Raw genomic sequence first — 18,316 nt, 5'->3', positions numbered from 1 at the left:
CTGTCTCTACTGAAAAATACAAAAATTAGCAGGGCATGGTGGTGCATGCCTGTAGTCTCAGCTACTCAGAAGGTTGAGGCAGGAGAATTGCTTGAACCCGGGAGGCAGAGGTGGCAGTGAGCAGAGATCATGCCACTGCACTGCAGCCTGGGTGACAAAGTGAGACTCCGTCTCAAAAAAAAAAAAAAGCACAAAGGAAGGAGAAGATTAGTATGTGAAACATGGAGAAGAGTTCGCTTAAGGCTTTCTGTAAGAATGAGTGGGCTAAACAATGTTGACATCCCCAAAACAGACCAAATATCAACACGAAAGGCCCAGGAAAGAATTCACAAACGTAAAGAGATATGATAAATATGGTCATTTTTGGCCGGGTGCGGTTGCCCACGCCTGTAATCCCAGCACTTTAGGAGGCTGAGGCGGGTGGATAATGAGGTCAGCAGATCGAGACCGTCCTGGCTAACACAGTGAAACCCTGTCTCTACTAAAAAAGAAAAATTACAAAAAATTAGCTGGGTGTGGTGGCACGTGTCTGTAGTCCCAGTTTCTCTGGAGGCTGAGGCAGGAGAATCGCTTGAACCCAGGAGGTGGAGGTTGCACTGAGCCGAGATTGTACCACTGCACTCCAGCCTGGGCGACAGAGCAAGATTCTGTCTCAAAAAAAAAAATACAATTTTCCTTATCCCTTTTGATAAGACAGTCAAAATGACCTCTTTCCATTTCTAATCATATAACAACGAGATTGTTGAGGAGGCAAAGTCCGATGAACAAAGAAGCTAAACTGTGCACAGAAGAAAGCATCCAAACTGCCTCTTGCCCCACAAAGAAGTGACAGCAGTGACACTGCCCCTTCCTAGGCCTTTGTGCCCACAGCGAACAAAGACAGTTGAGATTAAAACAAGGTGGGGGGCCTGGCGCAGTAGCACACGCCTGTAATCCTAGCACTTTGGGAGGCTGAAGCATGTGGATCACCTAAGGTCAGGAGTTCAAGACCAGCCTGGCCAATGTCATGAAACCCCATCTCTATTAAAAATACAAAAATTAGCCAGGCGTGGTGGTGGGCGCCTATATTCCCAGCTACTCTGGAGGCTGAGGCAGGAGAATCATTTGAATCCGGAAGGTGGAGATTGCAGTGAGTCAAGATCACACCATTGCACTCCAGCCTAGGCAAGAAGAGTGAAACTATATCTCAAAAAAAAGAAGAACAAAGTGGGACACAGAACCAACAGCAGAGCTGCTTTTGAAGCTGTGAAAGAAGATGTGAGAGAACGGGAGGAATGGGCCTGGCAGGAGCCCAGCAGTCAGGTGGGAAGGCAGCCCCCATAGGTGGCATCCATATGACCAACTCAGAAAAAGGACCTTTCCATAGAACGAAAAAAAAAACAAAAAAAAATCCCATAATGCTTCTCAAAAGAAACCATGGTGTGGGAACTAATTAACATTGCTGTTCATTTTTGAATAATTCTCCTGAAAAGCCACAGTACTCAGCTCAGAAGAAATGGCCAATTCCAGTTAAACATCTCTGAGCTTTCTTTCCTTTTTTTTTTTTTTTTTTTTTTTGAGACAGAGTTTCGCTCTTGTTGCCCAGGCTGGAGTGCAATGGTGCAATTTCTGTTGGGGTGATCAGACCCAACACCAGGCCATGGGGGCTACAAAGTCTGGCGGAGTCAAAGGAATGAGAAAAGAAAAGAGTGCATAAGGTGGGTCCAGGGGGCCAACGCTGGTATGGAGGCTGCGAAGGCCCTGAGCTCTAGGAGCCCACACTATTGGTGATCAAACAAAGATGCAGGTGGTGAGGATGTGTGGATGTGGGGGTAAACAGGTGAGGATGTGGGGGTAGAAAGGTAGCGGTGCATCAACCATAGCTGTGACAGTTTAGCATTTTCTTTGATGCATATAGAATATGCTGTGCTGCTTGAGATAATGGAGAACATGTTTACAAGCCTGGGAGAGCAACCAACAAGTCTATGCACATTCCAGAGGCCATGAAGGGTTTTATGCCCTGAGCCCTGGCTTCCATCCAAGCCATGACGGGTTTTATGGCCTGGGCTCAGATTTGTGGTGTGGCAGAGCAGCCTTCCACCCTTTGGCACAGAGCTTGGTGTTCCAAAGGCCATGAGGGGTTTTAGACCCTGGACCCCGGACATCTTCCAAGACGCTTTTATATCATGACAGACAAGCCAATCCTGCCTCAGCTCTTCTACCAACATGTCTCCCTTTTCTTTTTTGCAAAACTGCCACAGCTATTATTGCTTGTTCTTAGTGGCAGCTTTCTCTCCAGAGGCAGCTTCCACATCTGCAGACGACATAAAGACAAACAACACAGATTAAAAGCACAATCATTATTGAAATCACAGAGCCTCCAAGTGTCTTGATCCATTTTAGTGGGTTAATAGCTGCTAATCTGTCTGCAGCTCCTTCAAGCACTTCAGTTCCTGGCATTAGTGACATATGTGCCTGAGAGGCTTGAAATACTTGTTCCTTCAATTTCACAATATCTAAAGATAAATTTCCAGTATGACCTTTTAAATGTCTCTTAACTTTTTCCCATGCATGCTCTGTTTTATTATACAGATGAGGAGTAATGTAAAAATCAGAGGTATTTCAATCACATTGCATTTGAATTTTACTTTTTAAACTTATAATACAATCTCCCATTCAAATCACTGTCTGATGGAGATCATTAATTTGGTTAACTATTTTTTTATTTCTTTGAGTTTGAGAGTTCCATAATTTTGTGGAATTCTTTGGCCACTTATTGACAAATTTAACAGTTTGTAGAGATGAATGTAGAGCCACACCAACTATTGCAGTAGTTGTAGTAACAGCAATGAGGCCAATTATAGCAACTATGAGAGCAACTATAAATTTTTTTGAATGGGATAAAAGTTTTTTAAAGGTTTTCAGTTACTATATGAATGGATGGAAATGCCTCCCACGGTTTATTTAAAGACATAGGGATCCAGACTGCTTCCCTGGCTTTATTAGGATAGTCTGATTTTTATTAAAAAGTTGAATTAATGCAGATAAACAAATGACATTTGGGGCATGAAATAAAGTGTGTATTTATATCAAGAGTAACATTTCCTATTGCTAGCACAAAAGGTGGCCGGACATAACTTTGAATCCAAAAAGTCCTGTTGGAAAGAAAAGAAAGAGCATTATTTATTTTTACCTCCCTCCCCGTTATACTTGTTATATTTACCCTCCCAAATTTTGATTGAACTTTGAGCCATAGCTAATTTCCATAATTCAGAATGTTCCTGTCCTATGGCAGGAGATATTATTTTTGGACTAGAGGTGACATTGCCAGTAGCATTCCCTATGATAAGGACCTAACCTTTTGTCCAAATATATTGTGTATGATTTAATTGCCGATGGTTCCATCAGTTTGTTACATTTGTTCTACAAGAAGGCCTTCTGGTGCTATTTTTTTTAAAGATCCCCTTAGGGGACTAATTAATGATTCCATAGGAATTATTTTGTAGCACCTCAGCCTTACTTGCTATACAATCTTCCCAAGTTTAAGCATCCACACCTTTAAACTAAACTCTAAACTAAACACAAGCAAATCCTCTTCCCCATATAATTATCTGCCCTTTGATTAAGTTTAGTTAAAGGGCCAGGGAGGTTAGTATGTGCTCTTATATGAGTGATATAGAAAGGGGAATGCCTTTGTTGTACTGCTTGCTGTAAAGAATGAAATAAAAGATTAAGTTGGTCATTAGTCATACTTTGAATTAAGGCACGTTCAATATTTTGCATGGCTTGCACTACATAGCTGAATCAGAAACAATGTTTACTGGCTGTTTAAAAGTTTTTAACACTGTTATCACAGCCATAAGTTCAGGCCTTTGAACAGAAGCAAAGTTAGTTTGAAAAACTTGTTGTTGAGGTCCCACAAATGAGGTCTTTTTATTACTAGATCCATCAGTAAAAACAGTAATGGCCCCTTCAACAGGGGTTTTTTGAGTAATGGAAGGCAATATCCATGATGTTAATTTAAGAAATTGGAATATTTTGGATTTAGGATATTGATTATCAAGGACACCAATAAAACCTGCCAAATTAACTTACCATTCCTCAGAATTAATATAAGCCTGCTGAATTTGTTGTTTGTTTAATGGAACTATAATTTGATTTGGATCATATCCCATTAACTTTGTTTGCGCAGCCTTGCTTGTCTGACTAGTACAGCAACTTGATTTAAGTACAGAGTGAGCATTTTAGTTGTATGGTGAGGTAGAAAAAGCCACTTAACCAGATGATTTTGTTGAACAATAACACCTGTAGGTGAATGTTTAGTAGGAAAAACTAAAAACTGTAATGGCTGCATAGGGTCAATTTGAGACACTTGTGCCTGTTGAATTTTTTTCTTCAATTAGTTGAAGTTCTTCTAATGCTTATTTGGATAAAGAGCATTTACTGTTAAGATCAGAATCACCTCATAAGGTAGAAAAGAGGTGAGACATAGCACAAGTAGGAATGCCTGAAGTGGGGTAAATCCAGTTAATGTCTCCTAATAATTTTTGAAAATCATTTAGAGTTTTAAAATTATCTCTTCTAATTTAAACTTTTTGAGGCTTAATAGTATTTTGTTCTACTTTCATTTCTAAATATTGAAGGGAGTAGATGTTTGGATTTTATTGGGGTCTGTGATTAACCCTGCTTCAGTTACAGCCTTTTCTAACTGTTTGTAGCATAGCATTAATTCCTCCCTAGTTTCAGCTGCACATAAAATATCATCCATGTAATGGATAACATAACATTTTTTGAATTGTTCTCTAATGACTTAATAGCTTTTCTGACATAAGTTTGACAAATACTCAGGCTATTTAACATGCCTTATGGTAATACTTTTCAATGGTATCTGTCTGCTGGTTCTTTGTTATTTATAGCGGGAACAGTAAAAGCAAATTTTTCATAATCTTGGGTAGCTAAAGAAATGGTAAAGAAGCAATCCTTTAAATCTATTACTATGAGAGGCCACTAATTAGGAATCATAGTTGGAGAGGGCAGTCCTGGTTGCAGTGTGTCTATGGGTTGAATTACAGCATTAACAGCCCTCAAATCTGTTAACATTCTCCATTTACCTGATTTTTTTTTTAATAACAAACACAGGAGAGTTCCAAGGAGAGAAAGTAGGCTCTATATGTCCCTTATGTAATTGTTCCTGCATCAATTCTTTTAAAGCCTCTAGTTTTTCCTGTTTCAGTGGTCATTGCTCCACCCAAACCAGTTTGGCAGTTAATCAAACAACTGAAAGAAGGATATTTTCCCCTGTAACATTTATTCTTTTCCATGCCCGTAAGCATACAGTGCATAACTGAACAATGGGAACATTTTTCATTACTGCTTGATTGTCTAATCAGCCCCAATTAGGGCCCAATCCCATTAATTGTTCAAAGGAAACAGGCACAGGTGGCTGTGCTTGTGTGTTCTCTCTTGCCTGAGTTTGAGCTTCATCAGCCCACCAAGTTTTAAACTGCAAGTACTGGGACAGAGTGAGAACAGATTTTGTTAAAGTATCACAGTCATATGGTATTAATCTATTATCAAGAGCCACATTTTTTAGTAAAGTTTGTACAAAAGGAGAATTTGGCCCATATTGACTAACGGCTTGCTTAAATTCCTTTAACAACTTAAAAGGAAAAGTGGCCCAATTAGCTATATTTTGTCCTCCTTGTTGAGCTATAGTTAACTGGAAATTGCCATGTTTCTAGGTCTCCCTCAGCTCTAGCCTTTTGAATAGAATTTCGTATAGCATCACCAATTGTTCCCAGTTTTAATGTTGCCACTACAGGAGCAGTAAGTTTTACAGCTAATTCATCTTCTCACCCATTAAGGGGAGAGGGAGGAGGTGGCCATTCACTTAATTCAGCAGGTGGAATCAACGTGCTAGTAAAATACACCTTTTTCAGCTTCCTTTTCTTTTCTTTAATTTCCTCTGGTTCCTGTTCCTCACATTCAGAATCTGAAGTTAATTTTTTACACTTGTCGGCCTCTTCCTCATCTGAATCTGCCTCATGATCTGAAATGGCTCAAGAGCTGCCTTTATCAACACCCACACTGACCAAACAGAAACTGGAATTTTGGCTCCTTCTTTATGCACCTTTTAAAAATCTCTGCCAATTCTTTCCCATTCATCCAACTCCATTGTCCCTTGTTCTGGGAACCATGGGCAAAACTGCTCTACTGTACTAAAGAGTGTTAATAAATTCTGAGTACTAACTTTCACTCCCCCCTCCGTAATGAATGCCTTAAGAAATTTAAATGAGCAGAATGTTTACTTTCATTCTGTCCCATTGTCACCCTGGTTCTTCTGAGCACCCAGCTTACCCGCCAAGCTTCTTTTAGTCGTCCTCAGGTGTCCTGTGACAATGTGTCCTCCGCTTCCACACACTCTAGCATTCCTTCACCAGGGTCTTCATAGCCCCACGTTGGGCACCAGAAATGTTGGGGTGATCAGACCCAACACCAAGCTGTGGGGGCTACAAAGTCCAGCGGAGTCAAAAGAATGAGAAAAGACAAGTTAAGAGTGCATAAGGTGGGTCCGGGGGGCCAACGCTGGTATGGAGGCTGTGAAGGCCCCAAGCTCCAGGAGCACACACTATCCATTGGTGATCAAACAAAGAAGCAGGTGGTGAGGAAGTGCGGATGTGGGGGTAAACAGGTGAGGGCGTGAGGACGTGGGGGTAGAAAGGTAGCAGTGCATCAAGCATAGCTGTGATGGTTTAGCATTTTCTTTGACACATATAGAATATGCTCTGCTGCTTGAGATAATGGAGAACATGTTTACAAGCCTGGGAGAGCAATCAACAAGTCTGTGCACATTCCAGAGGCCACAAGGGGTTTTATGCCCTGAGCCCTGGCTTCCATCCAAGCCATGAGGGGTTTCATGCCCTGGGCTCAGATTTGTGGTGTGGCAGGGCAGCCTTCCACCCTTTGGCACAGAGCTTGGTGTTCCAAAGGCCATGAGGGGTTTCAGACCCTGGACCCCAGACATCTTCCAAGACTCTTTTATATTATGACAGACAAGCCAGTCCTGCCTCAGCTCCTCTACCCACAGATTTCAGCTCACTGAAACCTCCACCTCCCAGGTTCAAGCAATTCTCCAGCCTCAGCATCCCAAGTAGCTGGGATTACAGGCATGTGCCACCATGCCTGGCTAATTTTGTATTTTTAGTAAAGATGGGGTTTCACCATGTTGGCCGGGTTGGTTTCAAACCCCTGACCTCAAGTGATCCACTGCCTCGACCACCCAAAGTGCTGGGATTACAGGCATGAGCCACCTCACCTGGCCATCGCTGAGTTTTTATGGAGCACATTCCTCTAAGGGCTAGGTAATTAGATTAAGACAGATGGAGGAAGGTGCTTCCATTCCCACAGGGCCATGTCAGGTTGAGTGAAGGGGTAATGGGGGATAAGACTTGTGGGATTCCAAAGGGCACAATAAGGGAAATCAGTGACTTTGTCATAGGGTTTTTCTGTCCACCCTAACAACAAAACTCATTCCGTGCTGAATCATTAAGCCCCCAAGGCAGAGCACAATCAGGAAACCCAGCCCATTAGCATCGTGTCATTAGAGAAAGGACCCTGGTCTCCATGGTTGTTACTCACAATGCCCAGACTGCTTGTCTGCCATCTCCAGACATCCCATGCAAGACTGGATCTCGTGGACTTGCCTATCACAGGAAGAGGGAGGAAATGAGGGAGACGAGCAATCAACAGCGCTTCAGTCAGGAAAGACAATTTTCCTGATGCCAAGATGTAACTGATTTAAATTGACAGCATCACTGAACTGTAAAATTTGTATGTAGCACTTTAGGCCTCATATTTTGGCATCGTTTCTAATATCTTAACTACTACTAATAACACTGATAGGCAATATTATTATGGGTGCTTACTACATCAAGATACTCTGCCAAGTCAATAACCCTATGAGGAAAGTACCATTATTGTCCTCATTTTATAAATAAGATGACTAAAGCCCAGAAAGGTTATGTAACTTGTTCAAGGTCACACGGCAAGTGATAAACCTCGAACTGGACCCAGCCAATCCTAATTCTGTTCTATGACCCAATGTGCTAAGCACTGGCCTATACTATGAAAAGTCAAAGTGCAAGGGAGATATAATTCTTGTCCTTGAGAAACAACATGATTAGGAATGACAGGCTGGGCAGACATGAACAATCCCTGGGAAGATTACGAGAAAAGCAATACACATAAGTGTTAACAAACAGAAAGAGGGGCAGCTCTGCACAGTGCTGTCACTGACAAGCAGACAGAGGGGTGGGGCTGAGAAAGAAAAACCAGCTAAGTTTTGTGGATGGAGAGAGTTCTGAGTATCACTTTGAAGAAGGAAGACATCATTTGGTGAAGGAAGATAGAAGAAAATGATATGCAAAAAGGCATACATGAAATGTTATGTGGATTGCAAGCAGGGTGGGCTGCTTGAAAGAGAGTTGGGTCAGTGGGAGAGGAAGAGGAAGCAAATCGTTGGAGGAAACCATTCAGAGGAAGGCCTGAATGACAGGGACCTCCTGTTTGGTAAACACCTTTCCCTGGCAATATGAAGGAACTGCCGTCTCATTTGGAAATGCAACACTGTACCCTGGATCTGAGTAGCACTCTCTGGAGGCTTCCCAGGGCCTGGCCAATGTCACCCTCAAGACCCTTCCTTGTGGTCCTCCATGATCAGTCCTTGGGATACTGCTTATGCTGGCCCCACCATCCACCTCCTGGTACTCATGGTGGAGGTCTCCGCAAGTTAGAGCCCACATGAAGGGAGCCTGCTGGGCTCTCACATCATCTCCACCCCTGGAGGAAAGGTCAGCAACCACTCTACACCGTGAGCACTGCAAACCATGACCCCAAATTTACCAAAGCCAGTCAGGCACCCAACTTTGGCTTCAGCTTGTGCCTAGTCTTTTCCACAGCTTCCCTGTGGCCTCCAGGAATGCCCTAGGGCATCAGAAGAAGCTGGGCAAGCTGTCAAATGACTCCCTGGAGTGCTCCTAGGCAAGACCTGTGGCCCTGAGAAGCAACTAGAAATCACTGCTAGAGTCTGAGACCAGACTGCTGCATCCGGAAGGTAAGTCCAGGATATTCTTGGAATGATGCAGGGGTGTGGAGGTATGGGGGCTGATGTAGGATGCAGCCTGAGGTAGCTGACATCTGATCAGGGCTACCATGGGAACAGATGTAGGGGACTGGATGGTAACAGGGATGGAAAGGAGAATTAGGATTCTAACAAGGTCCCGAGGTAGGCTGTGAGGTAAATTTTCAATGGTGACTTAACAGAAAAATCAGAAAGTTGGTAACATTATCAACAGGAACAGTGACATAATAAAAATGGGGGAGGCAAAGAATGGCCAAGACCACTCTGAAGAAGGAGGAGGAGGAATGACGTGTCCCACCTGCTATTATGACTTATAAAGCAATAACAATGAAAACAATATGGAGGCAGTGCAGGTACAGACAGAAAAGGAAAGGCAAATCTTACGCCTGACCCAAGATGAAAGAAAGAGCTCAGACATAGCCCCACGTATTTGAGAGCTTTTGACAGAAGGGACTACAGGCCGGGTGTGGTGGCTCATGCCTGTAATCCCAGCACTTGGGGAGGCTGAGGCGGGCAGATCACAAGGTCAGGAGTTCGAGAGCAGCCTGACCAACATGGTGAAACCCCCATCTCTACTAAAAATACAAAAAATTAGCCAGGCGTGGTGGTGCGCACCTATAATCCCAGCCACTCGGGAGGCTGAGGCAGGAGAATCGCTTAAACCCCGGGGGCGGAGGTTGCAGTGAGCTGAGATCGTGCCACTGCACTCCAGCCTAAGCAACAGAGTGAGACTCCATCTCAAAAAAAAAAAAAAAAAGGACTACAATAAATGCCAACAGCTCTGGTTGTTATCCATACGGCAAAAAGACACCTCAGGTAACACACAAAAACAAACTCTAGCTCCCTTAAAACTTAAGTGGAAAAAGCAAAGATTTCAAACTTTCTGAAGAAAATACAGGCATGCAAAAATGACCTCAGGCTAAAGAAGGATAAAACCCAGGCCAGGCACAGTGGCTCACGCCTGTAATCCCAGCACTTTGGGAGGCCGAGGCGGGCGGATCACCTAAGGTCAGGAGTTTGAGGCCACCATGACTAACATGGTAAAATTCTGTCTCTACTCAAAATACAAAAATTAGCCAGGCATGGTGGTGCATGCCTATAATCCCAGCTACTTAGGAGGCTGAGGCAGGAGAATCACTTGAACCCGGGTGGCAGAGGTTGCAGTGAGCCAAGATGGTGCCACTGCACTCCAGCCTGGGCAACAGAGCGAGAATTTGTCTCAAAAAAAAAAAAAAAAAAAAGACAAAACCCAAAAACTACCCGCCCCCACAAAACCCACAAACCACAAAGGAAAAGACTGATACATCTGACTACATTTAAAAAAAAAAACTTCTGTACACCAAAGCCACAAAATAAACAAATAAATGAATAGCACAGACTGGAGGATCTCTGCAGCAGATAACAAAGGACTGATGTGCAGAAAATATATAAAGAATTGTTGCAAGTCAATAGGAAAAGTCAAACAGGAAGTTTTTTTTTTTTTGGTTTTTTGTTTTGTTTTGTTTTGTTTTGTTTTTAATGGAAAAAGGGCAAATGACAGAAAAGAAAACCCAAATGGTCAATCAATACACAAAATGACACTCAACCAGGAAAACACAAATGAGAAGCAATGAGATCACATTTATCCTGTCGAACTGACATATATTTTAAAGTTTGAGGACATAGGGAAACTGAAACTCTCATACTCAGCTGGTGGGATTATAAATTGGTAAAACGGCCGGTCGTGGTGGCTCACGTCTGTAATCCCAGCACTTTGGGAGGCTGAGGTGGGCGGATCACGAGGTCAGGAGATCGAGACCACCCTGGCTAACACGGTGAAACCCCGTCTCTACTAAAAATACAAAAAAATTAGCCGGGCGTGGTCGTGGGCACCTGTAGTCCCAGCTACTCTGGAGACTGAGACAGGAGAATGGCATGAACCCGGGAGGCGGAGCTTGCAGTGAGCCGAGATTGCGCCACTGCACTCCAGCCTGAGTGACAGAGTGAAACTCTGTCTCAAAAAAATAAATAAATAAATAAAAAATAAAAATAAATGGGTAAAACACTTTAAATGCTTTCTGCTTTTAAAGTTATTTCTACTATATAGTAGAAATAACTATTCTACTAAATAGTAGAAATAACTATTCTACTAAATAGTAGAAATAACTATTCTACTAGTTATTTCTAAAATAACTAGTAGAATAAAGCATGTGTCCATTCTATGACCCAGTATTTTTAGTATTGAGGAGATGTACATGACATGGATGTTCATCAAAGCACTTTTGTACAGGCCCATAATCCACTGACTTTTCCCATCCAATCTCTATTTGCTTTGAACCAATTAGAGAAGATGTAGCCCATAATGCAATTCCAATTACTACATTTCATGCTATGAAAAGATAAATGTGAAACAACAAAGCAAGTATGAATGGCATGATAGGAACTACTAATATGCCAAGTGGAAAATCTGTTTCAAACTCAACTGGGAATTCCAACAACACAACATGCTGGAAGTCAATACGAAACAGTCAAGGCCAGGCGTGGTGGCTCATGGCTGTAATCCTAGCACATTGGGAGGCTGAGGTGGGTGGATCATTTGAGGTCAGGAGTTCGAGACCATCCTAGCCAACATACAGTGAAACCCCGTCTCGACTAAAAATACAAAATTAGCTGGGTGTGCTGGTGCAAGCCTGTAGTCCCAGCTACTTGGGAAGATGAGGCAGGAGAATCTCTTGAACCCGGGAGGCAAAGGTTGCAGTGAGCCTCGATCATGCCACTGTACTCCAGCCTGGGTGACAGAGCGAGACTCCATCTCTCAAAAAAAGAAAAAAAAAAAAAAAGAAACAGGTGATGCACAAGCATGACTTGTTAGGAGTGTGGCCATTAGAAAAAAGAAGTCTTGCCGAGCACAGTGGCTCATGCCTGTAATCCCAGCACTTTGGGAGGCCAAGGCGGGTGAATCACCTGAGGTCAGGAGTTCATAACCAGCCTGACCAACATGGTGAAACCCTGTCTCCACTAAAAATATAAAAATTAGCCAGGCGTGGTGGCGTGTGCCTGTAATCCCAGCTACTTGGGAGGCTGAGGCAGGAGAATTGCTTGAACGCAAGAGACGGAGGTTGCAGTGAGCCGAGATCATGCTACTGCACTCCAGCCTGGGCAACAAGAGTGAGACTCTGTTTCAAAAATAAAAAAGAAAGAAAAAGAAAAAAGAAGTCTTACCCTCTCTAGCATGGGATAGACTACCCTCTCTAGCATGGGTGGGTAGTCTTACCCACCCATGGTGGGCTTGGGTGATAATATAACAAAGCAGAGAACTAGTAGCAAATAAGCCAGAGTCACTGTTGCTGTCTTAAAAAGGGTTTATAGAAGCTCTAGGAAGAATTTAAAAATGGAACTGCTTTTTAAAAGTTCATGAAACTATTCACCCCTCCTCAACATGTAATACACATCAACTTTGCATCCAGGTTGCCTCTTACCACTATGAGCATGAAACAGGGTTTGGGAGTTAAGAGATCTGGGTTGAAGGTCCAGTTCTACAACAAACAAGCTGGGGGACACTGAGCAAGTCATTTAACTCCTTGGTACTTCCCTCTCTTCAACTACAAAATAGGGATATTAATAATAACAATTATTTAAAGGATTATAAAACTAAATGAAATATGAAAATGCTGTGTAACCTATACAGCATCACGTAAGTTTGTTCTTACTTTACTTAAAAGTAGTGTCAACAATCTAGTCATTTCCACTTCACCCACTTTGCCTCTACATTTAGCTCATCAAAGGGCAAAACCTGTATAGGAAAAAAATGTTCTTGAGATAAGGTTCTTAAGCCCAGCTGCTCATCAAAATCACCCGGAGGGCTTGTTAAATGTAGAGCTTCTTAAGACAGAGTCTCACTTTCTAGCCCAGGCTGCAGTGCAGTGGTGCGATCTCGCCTCACTGCAACCTCCACCTCCTGGATTCAAGCAATTCTCTTGCCTCAGCCTCCACCGTAGCTAGGATTACAGGTGCCCACCACCACACCCAGCTAACTTTTGTATTTTTAGTACAGACGGGGTTTCACTGTATTGGTCAGGCTGTGCTCGAACTCCTGACCTCAAATGATCTGCCCGCCTTGGCCTCCCAAAGTGCTGGGATTATAGGCGTGAGCCACTGAGCCCAGCCCTAAATGTAGAGCTTCTTGTGCCCCAGACATACTGAGATTCTCTAGAGATAAGGTCCAGGACAGGGGACTGATTTTGGACTACATAGGGGACAAATGTGACCCCCTTTACCATTATGGGGATCTCAAAAATAGAAGCTTGGCTACTAGCTCCTCTATAAAGTTCATCTAAATGAAATATTTAAGTGTAAAATGTTTATTTTTTCATTTATTCATTCATTGTTCAGGTAAGTTCAGAAATTTTCAAATAACCTTAAAATGTTACACTGAGACTATAATCCTAGGTGGCAATAATCAGTCCTCTCTAAACGTAGCACAACTCACACCACTTGCTATTGTCTCACACTCAGTCAATTTCAAATATGTATGCTACCACCAGGCCCCAGCTCCTACCTTCTTTGCTCCCTCCTTCTGAACAAAATGGGAGTTACAAGAAAATCCAGTGGGAGTTCTATCTACTGGTTTGAGAAGATTTAGTGAGAAAGGAAAAACTGGATTTTAAACTAATAAACTACATTTGAAAAGATATTACACTACATGAAAAGATATTACACTTTGTTCTCTTTTCCAGATGTTTAAGCACCATTACTTTGAATTTTGGTGGTAAATTTTAAATGAACTTTCTAAAGATTTTCTTTAATAAAATAGATTTCTTATAAAACACTTTTTACTTTGTATTCTTATTTTCAGGTTTCATCCCACTTTAAAATACCAATGCTTCTCATGGAAGAATAAAGAGATTCCACTAACTCACAGACACCTGTGCTCCACGTATCTATCAGCAAGTATAGCTGCACGTACAGAAAATAGTTTCTTGCTTCTTTATTCTCACAAGCTGAGACTTTTCACTTGTTAATCATTAAAAAAAAATTGAAATTCTTTTTTTTGTTTTTTGAAACGGAGTTTCACTCTTCTTGCCCTGGATGGAGTGCAACTGCGCTATCTTGGCTCACTGCAACTTCCGCCTCCCATTCTCCTGCCTCAGCCTCCTGAGTAGCTGGGATTACAGGCATGCACCACCAGGCCCAGCTAATTTTGTACTGTAGAGACGGGGTGTCTCCATGTTGGTCAGGCTGGTTTCGAACTCCCGACCTCAGGTAATCCGCCTGCCTCAGCCTCCCAAAGTGCTGGGATTACAGGCATGAGCCAACGCACCTGGCCAACAAATTGAAATTCTAAGTTAAATTGCTCAGTTCTCTATTAAGCCTCCACTGTACCTTTAACTTCATAATTACAACAGTCATTATACTGTATTAAATTTGTTACATTTGTCTCCTTATTAGAAATAAGTCTCTGGAGAGCAGAAGGGCAGACGTTATATTTTACTCACTCTTAAAGACTTAGTACAGATCTGGCTTTTTTTTTTTTTTTTTTTTTTTTGGAGACAGAGTCTCGCACTGTTACCCAGATGGCTCACTGCAACCTCCACCTCCTGAGTTCAAGTGATTCTCATGCCTCAGCTTTCAAGTAGCTGGGATTACAGGCATGCACCAACATGCCTGGCTAATTTTTGTATTTTTAGGAGAGACAAGATTTCGCCATGTTGGCCAGGCTGGTAATCCGCCCACCTCAGCCTCTCAAAGTGCTGGGATTACAGTCGTGAGCCACGACGCCCGACCCAGATCTGGCACATTCTAAGCATGCAATAAACAAATGCAGAATACAAAACAAGAAAAGCAACAATAGAGAATACATAAATGCACAGTAATTACTATCCTTTAGGAATTTACAGTCTACTGAGGGTAAAAGACACACATCAACAAAAATTATACAAGAGAGAACATTTAAAATGCCACAGGAGAGAAATATAAAGTATAAGAAGAAATCAGGGAGGAAATTACAGTATAAGATATAAGTTACAGTATTTTCTTTTTCCCTGGACACCAATTTCCATCCCTAAATATTTGGCAAAAGTTCTTACCACTCAATTTTAACCTCAGGTTTCTAGTGAATTTATACTCATCATGAAAAATATATATTACGACTTCAAGTGCCCTAAGAAAATATATCATATTCAGAATTATCTCCACTTTTTCCGGCCCAGTATATTTCAATTCTGTAGCACTGGTATTCCTTACCACTATCATATCTCCCCAGGATAGAGAAGTGAACTAGCACCTACAGTTTAGGTACTTTAAGGCATATTGGTTAAAAGCATAGGTTTCAGTACCATGATTCTACCACTTATTTGCTATAAGACCTTGGGCAAATTATTGCTCAGAATGTCAATTTCCTCACCTATAAAATGGGAATGTCTACCTCAAAGAGGATTTAAATTAGATCATTCATGTGCAAGCACTCAGTAAACAATAAATGATAGCTGTTATAAAGGATTAACAATAAATCTAGTGAACAGGGGCTTGCTAGTCAAACACATGCATAAACTGACTATATACTGTGCTTCATAGTTCACTTGTTTTATCAACCTTCATAGTTATACCTCCCTTTCCATTTCCAATGCTATTACTCTTTCAAGCCTTTATCTACACTCATACCCAGATAACTTTCTAAATGGTTTTCCATCTCCATCCTCAGACATACATTGACCAGACTATTATTTTATTTCCACCACAAATGCCAGGCTGGGGTAATGGAAAGAGCTTTAGATTTCAAATAAAAGAATTTGGGTTTGGGTTTCAGCAGTATCACTAAAACATTGTAGAATGCTAAAAATAAATTTCTCAACTGTATAATGAGTTTTAGATTAAATTATCTTCAATCTCTCTTTGTTGTTGTTGTTGTTGTTTTTAAGAAAGGGTCTCTGTCACTCAGGCTGGAGTGCAGTGGCATTATCTCAACTCACTGCAGCCTTGACTTTCTGAACACAAGCAATCCTCCCACCTCAGTCCCCAAGGTAGCTGGGGACTACAGGCATACGCCACCATGCCCAGCTAACTTTTTTTTTTTTTTGTACTTTTAGTAGAGACAGGGTTTTGCCATGTTGCCCAGGCTGTTCTCAAACTCCTGAGCTCAAACGATCCACCCACCTTGGCCTCCCAAAGTGCTACGATTACAGGCGTGAGCCACCATGTCCAGCCTTCAGTATCTCTTCTTGCTATAAGTCTATACCTCTCTTCTGATCAAAAATTGCCTTTGGCTTACAAAATACAATTCCGCATTGGAGGAGCATTAAAGCCTTCCACATTAAGTGTGGCATGAGTTTTGGAGGCAGAAGGCCTAAGATCTTAATCCTGATTCTATAGTTTACTGGTTGCTTATCCTTGAACTTATTAAACTTCTCTACACAAAAGAGAAGTTTCTTACACAAAATGGGAATAACAGTAATTCTCTCAGGGGCCTATTATAAGATTTTAATGAGATATTTGTTAAGTGCTTAGCACATAGTAAACAATAAATAAGTATGAGATTTGTGCCTATTCTAATATTTCCCATTTCTGCCTTCCAGTTATAAAGGGGTGTGTGTGTGTGTGTGTGTGTGTGTGTGTGTGTGTGTGTGTGTGTGTGTGTTGAGACATGGTCTCACTCTGTCACCCAGGCTGGAGCACACTGACATGGACAGGGCTCCCTGCAGCCTCAACTTCCTGGCCTCAAGTGATCCTCCCACCTAAGCTGCCCAAGTAGCCAGGAACAAGGGTGCACACCACCACACCAGGCTAATTTTTTTTTTTTTTTTTTGTAAAGACAGGGTCTCACTATTGTAGCCCAGGCTGGTCTCAAACTCCTGAGATCAAGAGATCTTCCCACCTCAGCCTCCCAATGTGTTGGGGATTATAGGCGTGAGCCACCGCGCCCAGCCTAGTTACAGTTTTTGTTTTGTTTTTGTTTTAAGATAGTCTTGCTCTGTCGCCCAGGCTGGAGTGCAATGGCACAATCTTGGCTCACTGCAACTTCTGCCTCCAGAGTTCAAGCCATTCTCCTGCCTCAGTCTCCCAAATAGCTGGGATTACAGGCATGCGCCACCATGCCCAGCTAATTTTTTTATTTTTAGTAGAGACAGGGTTTCACCATGTTGCCAGGCTGGCCTCAAACTCCTGACCTCATGATCCACCTGCCTCGGCCTCCCAAAGTGTTGGGATTACAGGCGTGAGCCACCGCACCCAGCCTATAGCTTTTAAACTGTTCCTGGAGACCTAGAACTCTGCTTCAATCAAAACAACTGAGTGGGCCGGGTGTGGTGGCTCACACCTGTAATCCCAGCACTTTGGGAGGCTGAGGCGGGTGGATCACCTGAGGTCAGGAGTTCGAGACTAGCCTGGCCAACATGATGAAACCCTGTCTCTACTAAAAAATACAAAAATTAGCTAGGCGTGGTGGCTCATGCCTATAATCCCAGCTACTGGGGAGGCTGAGGCAGGAGAATCGCTTGAACCCAGGAGGCAGAGGTTGCAGTAAGCCAAGGTCACGCCATTGCACTCCAGCCTGGGTGACAAGAGTGAAGCTCCGTCTCAAAAAAAAAAAACAAAAACAAAAACAAAAAAACCACTGTGTGGGTTTCCCTTCTCTTTCATATACTGAAGTTCAACATTAAAAAAAATTTTGAGGTGGTTTCTTCTGTTAAAGAATACATGAAATCCACTATGCCACAGACACAATCTGCTCCAATTAGCTATGCCTACTCTTTGTCAACTGCAATTACTGTGTATACATCAGTATCTCCTGTCTTTGATAATACCTATTCCTCTCTCCTCAGGACTTCTTTCTGAAGTCATCCCTAGTCACTCTTCTTTTGAACCCTTATAGCATTTTCTTTTTATTATTTAGAGACAAGGTCTTGCTCTGTTGCCCAGGCTGCAGTGCAGTGGCATAATCATAGCTCACGGTAACCTTCAAATCCTAGACACAAGCAATCTTTTTACCTCAGCCCCCCAAGTAGCTAGGACCATAGGTGTGCACTACCTTGCCTGGCTAATTTTTAGATGGGGTCTCACTATGTTGCCCAGGATCAAACTCCCAGGCTCAACTGATCCTTCTGCTTTAACCTTTTGAGTAGCTAGGACTACAGGCACATGCCACTGGAACTGCAACTTCTTTTCTGATTATTATTTTTTCTTGACTTAACTCACATTTAAGGTCTTTTAATTTATCCTTTAAAT

The 18,316-nt window shown here is 42.3% G+C and overlaps 1 pseudogene; it reads right to left on the bottom strand.

The window, feature by feature from the left end:
• Positions 1–18,316, bottom strand: part of LOC100973849 (keratin, type I cytoskeletal 18-like) — a 57,223-nt pseudogene that overhangs the window by 18,395 nt on the left and 20,512 nt on the right.

Source organism: Pan paniscus, chromosome 19 (assembly GCF_029289425.2).
Source record: "Pan paniscus chromosome 19, NHGRI_mPanPan1-v2.0_pri, whole genome shotgun sequence".
NCBI classification, from domain to species: Eukaryota; Metazoa; Chordata; class Mammalia; order Primates; family Hominidae; genus Pan; species Pan paniscus.
This window is presented reverse-complemented; position numbering and strand designations above follow the sequence as displayed.